Below are 14,629 nucleotides of genomic sequence, written 5' to 3'. Positions count from 1 at the left end.
CGTAAAACTTATTTAAAAAAGAAATCGGAAAAATAAAAAGCAAAAATAAGGGAAAAAATGACGAACGTGTTCGGAAAAACAAAAAAAAAAAAAAAAAACACAGCGAAAAGTGAGAAAAAAAAAATGGCATAAATAACCCTTCGATTCGGTTAAGTCCATGGTGCGTTTCACCCAGTAGAAAGCATAGAACGAAAAGGAACGGTAAAATTCCATTCCAGGTTTTTTAAGCAATTACGAAGTAAAGAAAATCCAAACCAGTGTTCCTTCGTAAATGTCCCTTGTGAACGATCCCAGAAACAGTGTAAGTGGTGGCGGGGGGGGGGGGATTTATTAGAGAGAAAAGATTTTACTACTTCCATTGATTTTAACCGATTGTGGCAGTTAACTCTCAGCAGAAAAAATATAGGAATCTACGATTATCGAGGAAGTGGAGAGATAATATGCCTATAACCTCAGATATTGTGCTGCAGTTTGTGCATATTACATTTGCATTAAATATCTTGATTTTTAATCCTATTAAGGTCAAAATCATAGGGGAAAAATGAGTTCATTTTTTATATATAGGGATGAGTACGTACAATATAACTTTTTGGTAAGTGTTTATTTTAACTGTAACAGAACACCAACCATTCTTTTTTTTTTTTTCTAACTCATGTTCACCCCTTACAAAGCATATCGCCACTTGGACATAAGGGGTTACTATTTGGGGGCATGTCTAGGAAAGATTAACAAGATATTTGTTTATGTTACATTTGAACTTCTGCATATCAGTACAGCCAGGGAAGCAGGCAGCAGAAAGAGAATTCTAGATTGTGTTTTTAAGGATTACCGACCCTGCTGAAAATGAATCTGGCATTTAAACCCATCGCAAATTTACCGTTTGCATGGTATTAACCTCTGGAGCCTGGGACTATTTTACACCATGTCATCGCTTTCTTTAACGTTTTTCTTACACGATGCCTTTGCATAGTAAAGTGACTGGTCACATCGCAGAGGAATGTTTAGCGAACATTTGAAATAAAATTTTCAAAAAACAAAAATTCTGGCTCATTTTTGTGTTGTTACGTAGTTTTTAATGGATCAAAAAGATTAAGTTTTCACGAGCGGTTTACAAAAACAATTTTTTTTATGTTTTTCGTTCCTTTTTTTTGGAGGGGAATATTCAATTATGTAATTTGTATAGTTTTTAACAAGAGCTTCTACAGTTTAATTAACCATTTTTCCGTAAGAACTTGTAAATTTTTTAACAGCTGCTTCGGCAGTTTAATTAACCATTTTTCCGTAAGTATCTCGCAGATATTAATCGAGCAGAAGAACCGTTTAATATTTCACACAAATTCTGTTTACATTGGGGAAGGGGCGGTTGGGTGTTGTGGAGGTGCGTTACTTACAGAAAAACGGTTAATTGCAGAAGCACCTGTTAAAAATTTACAAGTTCTATAATTGAATAGCCTCCTCCAAAAACAGAACGAAAAACATATAAAAATGTTTTTGTAACTTAATCTTTTAGATCAATTAAAAAAAAAAATCAAAAACTACCTAACAAAAAAATGAACCACATATTTGTTTTTTCGAAAACTTTATTTATATGTCCGCTAAAGATTCCTCCGCGATGTGACCAGTCACTTTATTACGCGAACATATCATGTAAGAAAAGCGTTAATGAAATCAGTGAAATGGCACAAAATAGTCCAAGGGTCTATGCAAATGGAAAATTTGCGACGGGTTTAAATGCCAGATTCGTTTTCAGGGGCCTCGATAACCCCTAAAAGCACAAACTAGAATGGTCAGCGCTGTGCTGCGGTTTAAAATATATTTTTTTTTTTTTCAATATTTTCATTTGTTTAAATGTCTTTATTGTTGGAAATTGTACATGGAAAGGCGAGCCTTATTGGCTGAGGCGCTGAATGCCATGGTTTCTTTTTCAGGCCTTTGATTGGACCACTAGAAAACTTCCTGTGCACGCAGTTTTAAAACTCACAGACATTTTCGTTCTCTTATACAAAATTCCTGCCAGGGTGTGGACGTCAAAAAAGTATCTCCTCCAAGGGTAGCCCTCGAGGTCAACCATGCTCGGAGCACCGTCCCCCTTTTTTTTTCCCTTTACCAAGTATTTATTCCTAGATTGAGATTGTCGGACCGACTTCCTCATCTTGGTTGTTATAGTCACAACGTTTCGGCCGTTTTGCCCTCCGGCCTTCATCAGGTGTTTTGTAACGAACTGGGGAACCGTTTGTTAGGAGTCTCGAACCCAAACCTTTATTATTATTACGGGGGTACCGCGTTCGGACTCTAACTAGGCTCTGGGACATAGTTGCTGATTCTCTGTTTTGAATGTTACTTTTTCACTGCCTTCGTTCAGGATTGAACTCAGCACCTTTGGGTAACTGTAAACTTTGATACAACGTCTAGGACAACTCGGCCATATGTCTCTAGGATTCGAGACTCCTTACAAACGGTTCCTCAGTTCGATACAAAACACCTGATGAAGGCCGGAGGGCAAAACGGCCGAAACGTTGTGACTATAACAACCAAGATGAGGAAGTCAGTCCGACAATCTCAATCAATGAAAACACCTCATCTCAAAAATACAGACAATTACTATTTATTCCTATTATGATAGGAATTTTATTTTATTTTTTTTTTTTTTTTACAGTGATCACCACTTATCAAGGCCTGGAAGCCACTCAGGGATAAGGGTTATTGCAAGTACATTACGTTAGTGTGGAGATTTGATGAAGTGTTTACTTAAGGGGACGGCTCATTAGGAATTTGTTAACGTTGGACTTGAAGACATCCCAGTTGTAGTCCGGTGGAAAGCAGGCAGACGGAACAGAGTTCCACAGGCGTGCAGTTCTAAGAAAGAAGCTTTGTTCATAGAATCCGCGTTTTGATTTAGGCACAGATATAGAGTGGGGGAAATTTTTCACAGTGGATTCAGCTAGACGGGTGTTTTTCGTGAAAGATTGGTGAGAGGGGACCAGAGATTGGAGTTCAGACGAGCACCTGCCATGGAAATAACGATAAAACAAGGATAGGCTTGCAACGTCTCTTCTGTGGGAGAGAGGTTGCAGGGTAGAGAAAAGGGCACCCCCCACTAAGCCACGAAGTCTATTTTGTACTCTGTCAAGGCAGGATAGGCTGTTTTTAGCAGCTCCTGCCCACATATGGCAACAGTATTCCATCCTTGGACGTACTTGGCTTTTATATAGATAGAGAATTGCATCAGTAGTGAGATATCTTCTGGAGCGGTAGAAGGATCTCACCATCTTTCCAGCGACCTTGGCAAGAGACTTGATGTATGTGTTCCATTTCAGATCAGGAGTAAAGGTCAAACCCAGAAGCTTGTCAAAACACGGGGCCTCACCCAGACGAGAGCCATCCATCACAATTGATGCCAGATGGGGATCAGAGTGTTGATGATGTAAGGATAGGAGTTTGGTTTTGGATGCATTAAAGGTAACCAGCCAGGTCTTCCCCCACTGAACCACGCGCTCGAGATCAGAGGAGAGAGAATCAGAGAGAACTTTGTCATTTACAGCCTTTGATGTGTTGCCGTATATTGGTCGGGTCATCAGCATAGATGTCAACGAATGATTTAAGTATGTGTTTAGGGAGGTCATTGATGTAGATCAGGAAGAGAGTTGGGCCCAGGATTGACCCCTGAGGGACTCCAGCATTTATATTGCAGGCCTCCGATTTTTGTCCATCAACCACTACTCTTATGAGCCTATCGGAGAGAAATGATTTAATGATTGAGAAAACCTTTCCAGTTATACCATAGCTGGAAATCTTGTGAAGTAGACCCTTAAGCCATACCTTGTCGAAGGCCTTTGATATGTCAAGAAACCGCTGGAAACCATATTGTGTGTCACTAAGAAGGTTATTCCTGCTGAGGTGGTTGACTATTTCTCTATTTAATATGGATTCCAGCAACTTACTCATAACACACAGGAGACTTATTTTTAGACGAACATCATCTTTCCTAGAACTGACAATTCAACTCCGTTAATTGGAGTTACTATAAATAAATGGCATCTGTTCCCTTTTACCAGCTTCTCCGAAGGGATTCTACACCTCAAGAAAACTACCAGACTCTCAGATACGCAAGAAATGGGCATATTTTTCGCAACCCTCTTTAGAAGACTGGAATTTTTCTCCTCAGGTAAGGCTTGCTTTATTCCATTGTCCTTTTTTCAGCACTCTGCCGAGTTCTAAAGCGTGCGAGGAAATTAATTAAACTAAACAAATCAGGCAGGTTTGCACTTACACCAGGCAAAGTCGAAAGTAAGTTCGATAACTCTAGAAGGGTCACATTAAGTAATCACTTGATTAAATAAAGCAAACAAACAAAATATACATTTTCATATATTTATAACTATTTATTTAACAGAAAAAAAAAAAAACGAAACAATTTTTAGAAAGTGTATTATTGTCTTAACAGAAAAACGGGGCAAAATAAAATCTGAAGTAATGTGAACCACGTAAGAAAATGGTACTCGTGCAGAGAGTGATCTGTGCTGAAATAATAACGTTATTATTTAAAAGGGCATTCTTAACATGGGGAGGGGAGAGTGTTTTGTACCTATTCTGTACTTTAACCTTACAATTGAATAAAAAAAAACATATCAAAAAACTTTAATTAAACGTGGAAATACGATTTAAAAAATAGCACGGATCACTCTGCATTAGCACCAAGAAAATGACTAATGTGACCCTGAAATTAAATAAAAAATATATATATTAAAAATATTTTTTTAAAAATAAATAAATAAACGTGGAACTTTGCCATGCGTAATAAAAGAAAGCGTAAAGCTTAAAATAAATAAAATATTTAAAAAATAGGGTTTGTATCACTGTACACATAGATTCGAAAAAGTTGTCAAAAAACAAATATATAACAAATAAATGTTATCAAAGGCAAGATAAGTTACTTTTCTACCAAACTGGATATGTTTTCAGTGTTTTTATTTAATGTAACATGTTTATTCAGCTCGAAAAACCTACATTGTTTACCGATGTATTGGAAAATTAAAAATGGCGCCCGACTCTCTCTTTAACACGGTAAGTTTGAGGAAAGGTGTTATAAATAATAAACTAGACAAAATACTATTAAAAACCCACCGAATATATGTCAACTTATGTCACGGTAATATATATTGAGTGAGTTTCTAACAGTATTTTGTCTAAGTTTATTATTTATAACACCTTTTTCCAAACTTACCGTGTTAAAGAGAGAGTCGGGCGCCATTTTGAATTTTCCAATACATCGGTAAACACAGTATGTGTTTACTGTTTCGAGCTGAATAAACGTTTTTACATTAAATAAAAACACTGAAAACATATCCAGTTTGGTAGAAAAGTAACTTATCTTGCCTTTCATAACATTTATTTGTTATATATTTGTTTTTTGACAACTTTTTCGAATCTGTGTTCATAGTAATACAAACCCAAAAATTATATTTAAATATTTGTAAAAATATTTAAATATAAATAAGTTTTAAAACTTTAATAATTCGTAATATTTTGACGGTGTAAAATACTGCTATGACCCTTCTAGAGTGGTCGAACTTACTTTCGACTTTGCCGGGCGTAAGTGCAAAACTGACCCCCAAAAACAGACCTTGTGTCTAACTCAGCCCTCGTGACGAGGCAACTAAATAGGAACTTATAATCTCGCTGTATTTTGAAAATGAAAACGATATTATGTCGCCATGTTGCTAAACTACGACAGCACAAAAAGTGGTGTTTTCGGTAATTCTTGAACAGGGTTGCCAATTTAGCGGGGGGGGGGGGGTCTGGAGAGTTTAGGGGGTAAATTTTGGATCTAGCGGCTAGCGGTTTTTTCCTCTAAAATCTGGAAATTTCGTTTTGAAGAAATTGAAACGGTGTGGGGGGGGGACGCAAACAAACATTAATTAGGGTAATCTCCAAAAAATACCGTTAGGGCTTACAACATGGCCGCCAGAAGAGTCACGTGATCCGGTTGATCCAAAACATGAATCGCCGTATTACGAAACCGGAAAACGCAAATTTAAAGCAAACTTTGACAAACAAGCATAATAATTAAGTACAAAAACAGTTTTTCAATATCATAATAATAAATAATTTATTTAGAACGGTCATTTAATTTGTTTCTCAAAGTTTGCCTATTTTTATAACAACATTATATCAACAAAAAATTAAATAAAAACAAATTGTGATTGTTTGTCAAAGTTTGCCTTCAAGGCTGCGTTTTTCCATTTGCACGATTCATGTTTTTGGATCAACCGGATCACGTGACTCTTCTGGCGGCCATGTTGTAAGCCCTAACGGTATTTTTGGAGATTACCTTAATTAGTTTATAAGAATTATATACAGCTAACAGCTGGCTAGGTCAAGACAAGGCAAAAAAAAAAAAGTTCAGTGTTTTAATATTCAACTGTAAATTTTGCTAAGTAGGTGTGAAGTGAACACTTCAAAATAGATAAGGGTTCAGGACATACCAATAAGAGAAAATATAAATTAAACTGGGAAAGTCAATGATAACAATCTGGAAATAGGATCCCTAACTTGCTGTCTTGTGGCCCTGTTTGTTTCATTTTCCCCCCCCCCCCCCAAGATAGGTTAATTCAGGCTTAGGTACTTATGCAGAGAGTGATCCGGACGTAACTCACCGGACGCTCGGCTTGCCCCGTAAAACGACGTCAACAACATTACAAGGAAAAGATATTACACACACACAACAAAATGGATAAAATTAATACAAAAAATTTGGATAAAATAAATCACAAACACTTACCATAAGTGTTTTTAAAGTAAAATAAATTTATTTTGTTGAATATTTTTTTTTGGTTCATTTTGTTTTCCGATAGCTTTTTTTTTGGGGGGGGGGGGTAAGCAACAGTAATAAAGACTTCAATGTTTTTTTTTTGTTTGTTTTTAACAAAACGTTATTAAACAGTAACAACAATGTTTTTTTTTTGTTTGTTTTTTTTCAGTAATGCTTGTAGGGGGGGGGACACAACAATTACTGTTTATCTTTAGTTCCGACTGGAAGATTTTCTACTGACTGTAGAGAGGCAAAGTAGGGAGCAAAGGGTTTTCAGAGGATGTGGAAAGAAGAAGCTCCTTCCCCAACTGGGTAGCCTTCCGCGATTTGATTTATTATGGAGACAAAAGGGTTGTGTCCAAATTTTTGTCTCCACATAAATTCGCATAAATATGTTTCCAACAACTCCCGGTTTTTTTTTTTTTTATCGCTAAATTAAATAGTTGAAATGAAAGGCTGTGTATTTTTACTTTGAAACAATAAAATAACTGAAATGAAACGCTATGTGTGTAATTTTAATGAAAATTATTCGTCTGCTGCGCGTTCGTTTGAAGCACCCTGATTGGCTGATAGAGTATCGTACCGCTCGCCATGTTCCGGCGTTTTCCGACGGATGTCGATCAACGCTCGGCTAAGATCGTGAAATCGGTGGGTAAAATACTGCAGGAGTACCGAAAAGATAAATTAAACTGGGAAAGTCAATGACAACAATCTGGAAATAGGATCCTTAACTTGCTGTCTTGTGGCCCTGTTTGTTTCATTTTTTTATCCCCAAGATAGGTTAATTCAGGCTTAGGTACTTATGCAGAGAGTGATCCGGACGTAACTCACCGGACGCTCGGCTTGCCCCGTAAAACGACGTCAACAGCCGGAGTTAGCCGAGCGTCGGCGAGGAAAACATAAGAAAAGAGAAACCTACCTTAATGTAAAATTTGTTAAAACTGGTAAAATCCATTGAAAGCGGTCGGTGGTTCTATGAGAAAATAAAGCTGTGTACGCATTATAAATGTTTCTTTTCTGTGTCTTACGTTATACATTAGTACATTAGGGGTCATTTCGAGTTAAAAGTTTATTTACTGCACTCATCTGGACTAAAGAAAATCATGATTTAAATGTGCATGTATCGTCTAAATAACTAACGATAATTCTCTGATATGGCCGACCAGACGGGTGATCAAAAAGTCAGATCGAGCGTACTGAAAAACGAAATGAGATCAAATTGACAATTGGCCTTTTTTTTTTTTTTCTTTTTTTTTTTTTTTTAGCTTCAACTTTTCGCTTTTCAGATTAAGTATTTGCAGTATTTTACCCACCGATTTCACGATCTTAGCCGAGCGTTGATCGACATCCGTCGGAAAACGCCGGAACATGGCGAGCGGTACGATACTCTATCAGCCAATCAGGGCGCTTCAAACGAACGCGCAGCAGACGAATAATTTTCATTGAAATTACACACATATAGCGTTTCATTTCAGTTATTTTATTGTTTCAAAGTAAAAATACACAGCCTTTCATTTCAGCTATTTTAATTTAGCGATAAAAACAAAAACAAAAACCGGGAGCTGTTGGAAACATATTTATGCGAATTTATGTGGAGACAAAAAATTGGACACAACCCTTTTGTCTCCATAATAAATCAAATCGCGGAAGGCTACCCGGTTTGGGAAGGAGCTTCTTCTTTCCACATCCTCTGAAAACCCTTTGCTCCCTACTTTGCCTCTATACAGTCAGTAGAAAATCTTCCAGTCGGAACTAAAGATAAACAGTAATTGTTGTTCCCCCCCCCCCTACAAACATTACTGAAAAAAAAACAAAAAACAAAAAAAAAAAACACGTTGTTACTGTTTAATAACGTTTTGTTAAAAACAAACAAAAAAAAACATTGAAGTGTTTATTATTACTGTTGCTTACCCCCCCCCCCAAAAAAAAAATATTCAACAAAATAAATTTATTTTTACTTTAAAAAAAAACTTACGGTAAGTGTTTGTGATTTATTTTATCCAAATTTTTTGTATTAATTTTATCCATTTTGTTGTGTGTGTGTAATATCTTTTCCTTGTAATGTTGTTGCTATTCACATACTTTTAGCGTTCTTGCACCGTAGTAGATCCGAATTCTCGGCTTTCGTCGGCGTTAACGCCGAAAGCGTTCGTCAACGCTCGGCTAAGATCGTGAAATCGGTGGGTAAAATACTGCAGGAGTACCCTTTTATTTTCTTGGTGGATAATTTTTTTTTGGCCGTGTTTTTTTTTTTTTTTTTTGGCCGTTTTTTAGTCTCATTTCGTTTTTCGGTACGCAGTACGCTCGATCTGACTTTTTGATCACCCGTCTGCCATATCAGAGAATGGTCGGCCATATCAGAGAATTATCGTTAGTTATTTCGACGAGACATACACATTTAAATCATGATTTTCTCTAGTTCAGATGAGTGCAGTAAATAAACTTTTAACTCGAAATGACCCCTAATGTACTAATGTATAACGTAAGACACAGAAAAGAAACATTTATAATGCGTACATGAAGTGAATAGTATCAGTAAGTAAAGAATTGCCTTTTAGAAAGGTTTTATTAACTGTAAAATACACGTACGCTCTTGAAAGGATCGAGCGGGAAAATGAAACAGAGGGCGCTTTTATTATGAATGTCAATCCCAAGGGGGATAACTCTTAACAACAAATTAAATCATAACATTTTCCCCGTCCTAAAGTATTCAAGTAAGGGGTAATTAATTATAGACAAATTTTTTTTTTTTTTTTACAATCACATAAGAATCATTTTATTTACAAATAACATATGAACCCAAACTGCAGTTTTTTCAGTATTTAGTCACAAAATCCTTATATTTACTAGGGAATTGTCGAACTCGGGACGACCTCCGCACAGATTGGCAGGAATGCTGATTTTCAGTATTATTTTTTAGTGAAATCTGATTTTCTTCAAGATCAGACGATTGATTTTTGTCTTCCTCATGACCAATGTTTTCATTAGTAGAAGGTTCAAATAAAGTCTCTGAAGTAGTAGGATTATTATTAGAGTTTTCTTCATTTGATGAGTTTGGAGCTAAGTCTCGAACGTTGACAGTGGTTTCAGTACCAGAAGGTAGTTGAACATAAGCGTAGTGGGGGTTGACATCTATTAGGGTGGCAGGCGTTACAGGAGGGTCATGTTTACTTGTTTTAGTGTGGTTTCTAATATATATTGGGCCTGGTTTAACCCAAGAAGGAATTGAAATTCCGGAAGCAGATTTACGACTATATTTAAATAGTCTATCATGGGGAGTCATATTAGTGGCAGTACAAAGTAATGATCTAATTGAATGAAGTGCGTCCGGTAGTATGTCTTCCCAATAAGGTAGTTTCATTTGATTAGAATGTAATGTTGTTTGAATGGCCTTCCATAAGGTACCGTTGAGTTTTTCAATCTGTCCATTACCTTCAGGATGATACCTACTTGTTTTAGAAGTAGCAATTCCTTTTTTGTGTAAAAAATCCTTTATTTCTCTTGCTAAGAAATCAGAAGCACGGTCAGTATGTATCATGTCAGGCAAACCAAAAATTGAAAAGAGTTTGTTTAGACAGTGGATAATGGTTTTGCTTGTCATATCTCTGCAAGGAAAAGCGAAAGGAAAACGGGAATACTCATCAATTAGAGTAAGTAGATATTTGTTGCCATGTATAGAAGTAGGTAGAGGGCCTTTAAAATCAAGATTTAATCGTTGAAAAGGTAATATGGCTTGAATGAGAGTCCCTCCATTGGTATTGGCGAATTTGGGTTTCAGTAATTGACAGGATGAGCAAGAGTCAGTAATATTCTTAATTTGATCCAAAGTAAAAGGGAGGTTCCTCGTTCTTATAAAATGGCTTAGTCTTGAAACACCAGGATGACATAATTGTTTATGTAAATCACAAAGATCTTGTAGATTGTAAGTAAGAGCAGAGATGCGAGAGAATGTGTCAGCAGCAATATTTTCAGGTCCAGGTCGATAAACTATAGTGAAATTGTATTGGGATAATTCTATACGCCAACGACATATTTTGTCATTCTTAATTTTTGATTTTCTTTTATTGTCGAATATGAAACTGATGCTCTTCTGATCTGTGATGACTTTAAAGTGCCTGCCGAGTAGAAAATGTCGCCACTTACGGAGAGCTTCTACAATAGCGGCTGCCTCTTTTTCTACTGCATGGTGCTTAATTTCGTTAGTATTGAGAGTTCTTGAAAAAAATGCAATAGGACGACCTTCTTGATTTAGTGTTGCAGCAATGCAATAGTTACTAGCGTCCGTTTCTACTTCAAATTCTTTATTTGGATCTACCGTTATTAAAGTGGCGTCTTTTAGATCATTTTTCAATGTTTGAAAAGATTTTAATACAGATGGAGGTAGTGGAAATTCTTTGTTTTGATTTAGTAATAAAATTTTATCAGAAAATTTTTTAATGAATTTGCAGTAATAGGAAAACATTCCAACTATTCTTTTTTGAGATTTAAGATTCAGCGGAGGTGGCATTTCGAGTAATGGTTTTAGTCTTTGATAATCGGGAGCTATTTGATTATTTTCTATGGTGTAGCCGAGTAGAGTAATAGAACTAGAAGAAATTATGCTTTTATTTTCATTTAAAGTGATGTTATATTGTTTAGCAATTTTGTAGAATTTTTGAAGATTGTAATCGTGTTCTTCTTGATTTTTTTCCGCATATAGTTACGTTATCAACATACACAAAGGTATCGGTTAGATTTTCTTTTTCTATAATATAGTCTATGCTCCTCTGGAAAGCACTTACTCCATTGGTGACGCCAAAAGGAAGACGAGTAAATTGAAAAAGTTTGCCACTTACTTCAAACGCAGTGAATTTACGATCAGCATGATTTATAGGTATTTGGTGATAAGCAGATTTTAGGTCGAGAGTAGAGAAGATGTTATATTGAGCGATGTCGTCTACCATCTTATTGATATTAGGCATTGGGTAAGCATCTAGTTCCGTGAATCTATTAATGGTATCGCTGTAGTCGACTACCATTCTTTTCTTATGATTCTCATTCGAAGTTACAAGCACTTGCGCTCGCCACGGAGATATCGAAGGTTCAATTATGCCTTCTTTCAACATTCTAGCAGTCTCTTCTTTTATGAATTTGTTGGCGGCAAAAGTGTAACGTCGGGATTTTGTCGCAATAGGAGTAGTATGAGGAGAAAGATTAGAAAAGAGAGGAGGGGGTGGAACGTTTATGGTAGGAAAAAAATTATTTGTGTTTATAGCTCCAATTATAAGTTTGTCTCTAGGACCGTCGAATTTAAGTGTTACTTTTTTATATTTTTTTAAAATATCTTTTCCGATTATTAAATCAATGAAAAGGTTTTCAATGATTTCAATTGTTATTCCAGAATGGGTTTTATCTTTCAGTATTAAATCCACGACAGCTTCGCCAGTTATTTTAGCATGTTGATCGGAAGCAGCCAGAGCTATAGTTTTGTTTTTAGGTATTGTGAAGAGTTTAAGTTTTTTAGCAGTATTTTCATTAATGAATGTTTTTACACTGCCGGAGTCCACCATAGCGTTCACGAAGTGCCCGTTAATTTGGCATTGAGTGAATGTGACATCTTTGGAGTTAGTTCCTAGTCAGGATAGAGAAGGTGAGGGGTAGTCAGAGTCGTCATAAAGAACAGCAGTATGAGTGTTAGAAATAGAAGATTTACACACTTTAACCCAATGACCATTTTTTTTGCATTTTTTACATTCGGCGTTTCGTGCAGGACATAAATATTGAGGATGACGTGATTTTCCACAGAAAAAACAAACCCCTTTTGGATGCATATTTTCTTTAGTCACAGCTATACGATTGTAGCCCGAAGGATTATTTGTAGCTGCTACAGTAAAGTTATTTGCGTAGCTTATCGAATGCTTTTCTGCTTGTTCAAGAGATCTGGCCGTGGCATATGTGTCTTGTAAAGTCAGGATGGGTTTTTCTAACAGTCGTTGTCGGATGGACGAAGAAGAAATTCCACCGATGAAAGCTTCCCGAATGTATTGATTTTTGTTTTCTTCAGCAGAAACCGCTTCGAAGTTACATGTTTTGGCAAGCATTTCCAATTGTAGTATGAAGGCATCTATATTTTGTGTTGTTTGTTGCTTCGTCGTCATCAATCGATATCTATTATAAACAATATTTTCAGGTTTTAAATAAGCGGCGTCCAATGTTCTTAATGCACTATCGTAGTCGGTTTTATCGCTTATTAAATCGAAAACAGAGGCTGAAATACAATTGATCAAGGCAAAGAAATTATCTGAAGTGTTTTCGATTAATCCGTTATTATGTGAGCGGATATAATTCTGGAGGGTTAATTTCCAATGCCTATAGGATTTTTCGGAATTAGGGCATGTAGGTTCCACCTCGAATCTGTCGGGACGTAAGATTCGATACATTATTTTTTTTTTTTTTTTTTTTTTTTTACAGTTAATAAAATTGAAGTGAATAGTATCAGTAAGTAAAGAATTGCCTTTTAGAAAGGTTTTATTAACTGTAAAATACACGTACGCTCTTGAAAGGATCGAGCGGGAAAATGAAACAGAGGGCGCTTTTATTATGAATGTCAATCCCAAGGGGGATAACTCTTAACAACAAATTAAATCATAACAGTACACAGCTTTATTTCCTTATAGAACCACCGACCGCTTTCAATGGATTTTACCTTAAAACTTTTATTTACTGTAACGGAAAAGAAATTTTTTGTTGTACTTTTTTTTTTTTTTTGTAAATGTAAAGTGTTTTTTATATACAAGAAAGTTATGTTTTTTTTTTTTTGAAGAAGAAGAAGAAGAAGAAGAAACAGCGAAAAAAAGGTAACAAGCAAAATTTGTTTTTTTTACAAAACATGTTTTTTTTGGGGGGGGGTTTAGGGTTAGGGTTATTTTTTTTATTTTTTTAAGAATAAACAGCGAAAACAAGCAAACTGTTTTTTTTTTTTAGGGTTAGGGTTATTTTTTTTAAGAATAAACAGCGAAAAAAAAGGTAACAAGCAAACTGTTTTTGTTTTTTTTTTTGTACAAAACGTTTTTTTTTTTGTTGGGTGGTTGGTTAAGGAAAAAACCTGGTAAAAGAAAAATGCGAGGAATATTTACTGTTGCTATTTCCTCAGACTGTTGGAGGGCATCACACACGACTATGAGGGACAGGTTTTCTTTTTTGCAAGCAAACTCCTTTCCTGACAAAATTCCAGGACACCCGGCTGCGCTGCGCTGCTGTTTGCAATTTTTTCCCACAAATATGTTAAGTTCATATTTCCTTCCATAGGTACGCAATTTTAAGGGTTGTTAAATAAATATGAAATTGTAACGGTTGTTGTTAAATAAATCTGATTCTGTACTGTTTTACTTTCTTTTCTTCTTTTTCCTTATTGTCGTCTGCTGCTTTGAATTTTTTTTTCTTGCGTCGCGCACGCGCGTAGCGTTGACAACCGTCGAACTACATCGGCGACGCTCGGCTAACTCCGGCTGTGGACGTCGTGTTACGGGGCTAGCCGAGCGCGTCCGGTGAGTTACGTCCGGATATCACTCTCTGCATAAGTACCCAGGCTTATATCATTTTTTAACTAGCATTTTTTATTCTTTATTTTTAATAAAATTACTTTTTTAAAAGTTAAATTGGGTTTGTTTTACTATACACATAGATGCATAAAAGTTGTTAAAAAACAAACATAACAAATAAATGTTATCAAAGTCAAGATAGGTTACTTTTCTACTTATATGGACAAGTTTTAGTCTTGTTGAAACAGAAAATCATTCTGACGACTTATCAGAATATCTTAAATTTTAATGGTAAAAA

At 35.9% G+C, this 14,629-nt stretch overlaps 2 protein-coding genes across 5 annotated transcripts in view; one reads left to right on the top strand and one right to left on the bottom strand.

Moving 5' to 3' along the window:
• LOC145269036 (DNA repair protein XRCC4-like) overlaps positions 1 to 14,629 on the bottom strand; it is a 208,225-nt gene that overhangs the window by 38,094 nt on the left and 155,502 nt on the right. The window contains exon 1 of one of the 4 annotated variants that reach the window (XM_080124637.1): positions 7,731 to 8,010. The exons of the other annotated variants lie outside the window; for them this stretch is intronic. The gene's annotated coding sequence lies outside the window, so the exon portion shown is untranslated. Of the gene's footprint in view, positions 1 to 7,730; positions 8,011 to 14,629 lie in introns of those variants that run through there. 4 annotated transcript variants of the gene reach the window in all.
• LOC145269035 (alkaline phosphatase-like) overlaps positions 1 to 14,629 on the top strand; it is a 282,423-nt gene that overhangs the window by 234,858 nt on the left and 32,936 nt on the right. The window lies entirely within an intron of this gene.

The sequence above is a fragment of the Euprymna scolopes genome, chromosome 45 (genome assembly GCF_053919585.1).
Source record: "Euprymna scolopes isolate OS-2025 chromosome 45, ASM5391958v1, whole genome shotgun sequence".
NCBI classification, from domain to species: domain Eukaryota; kingdom Metazoa; phylum Mollusca; class Cephalopoda; order Sepiida; family Sepiolidae; genus Euprymna; species Euprymna scolopes.
The sequence above is the reverse complement of the archived record's forward strand: the minus strand, read 5'-3'. Positions and strand labels throughout refer to the sequence as shown.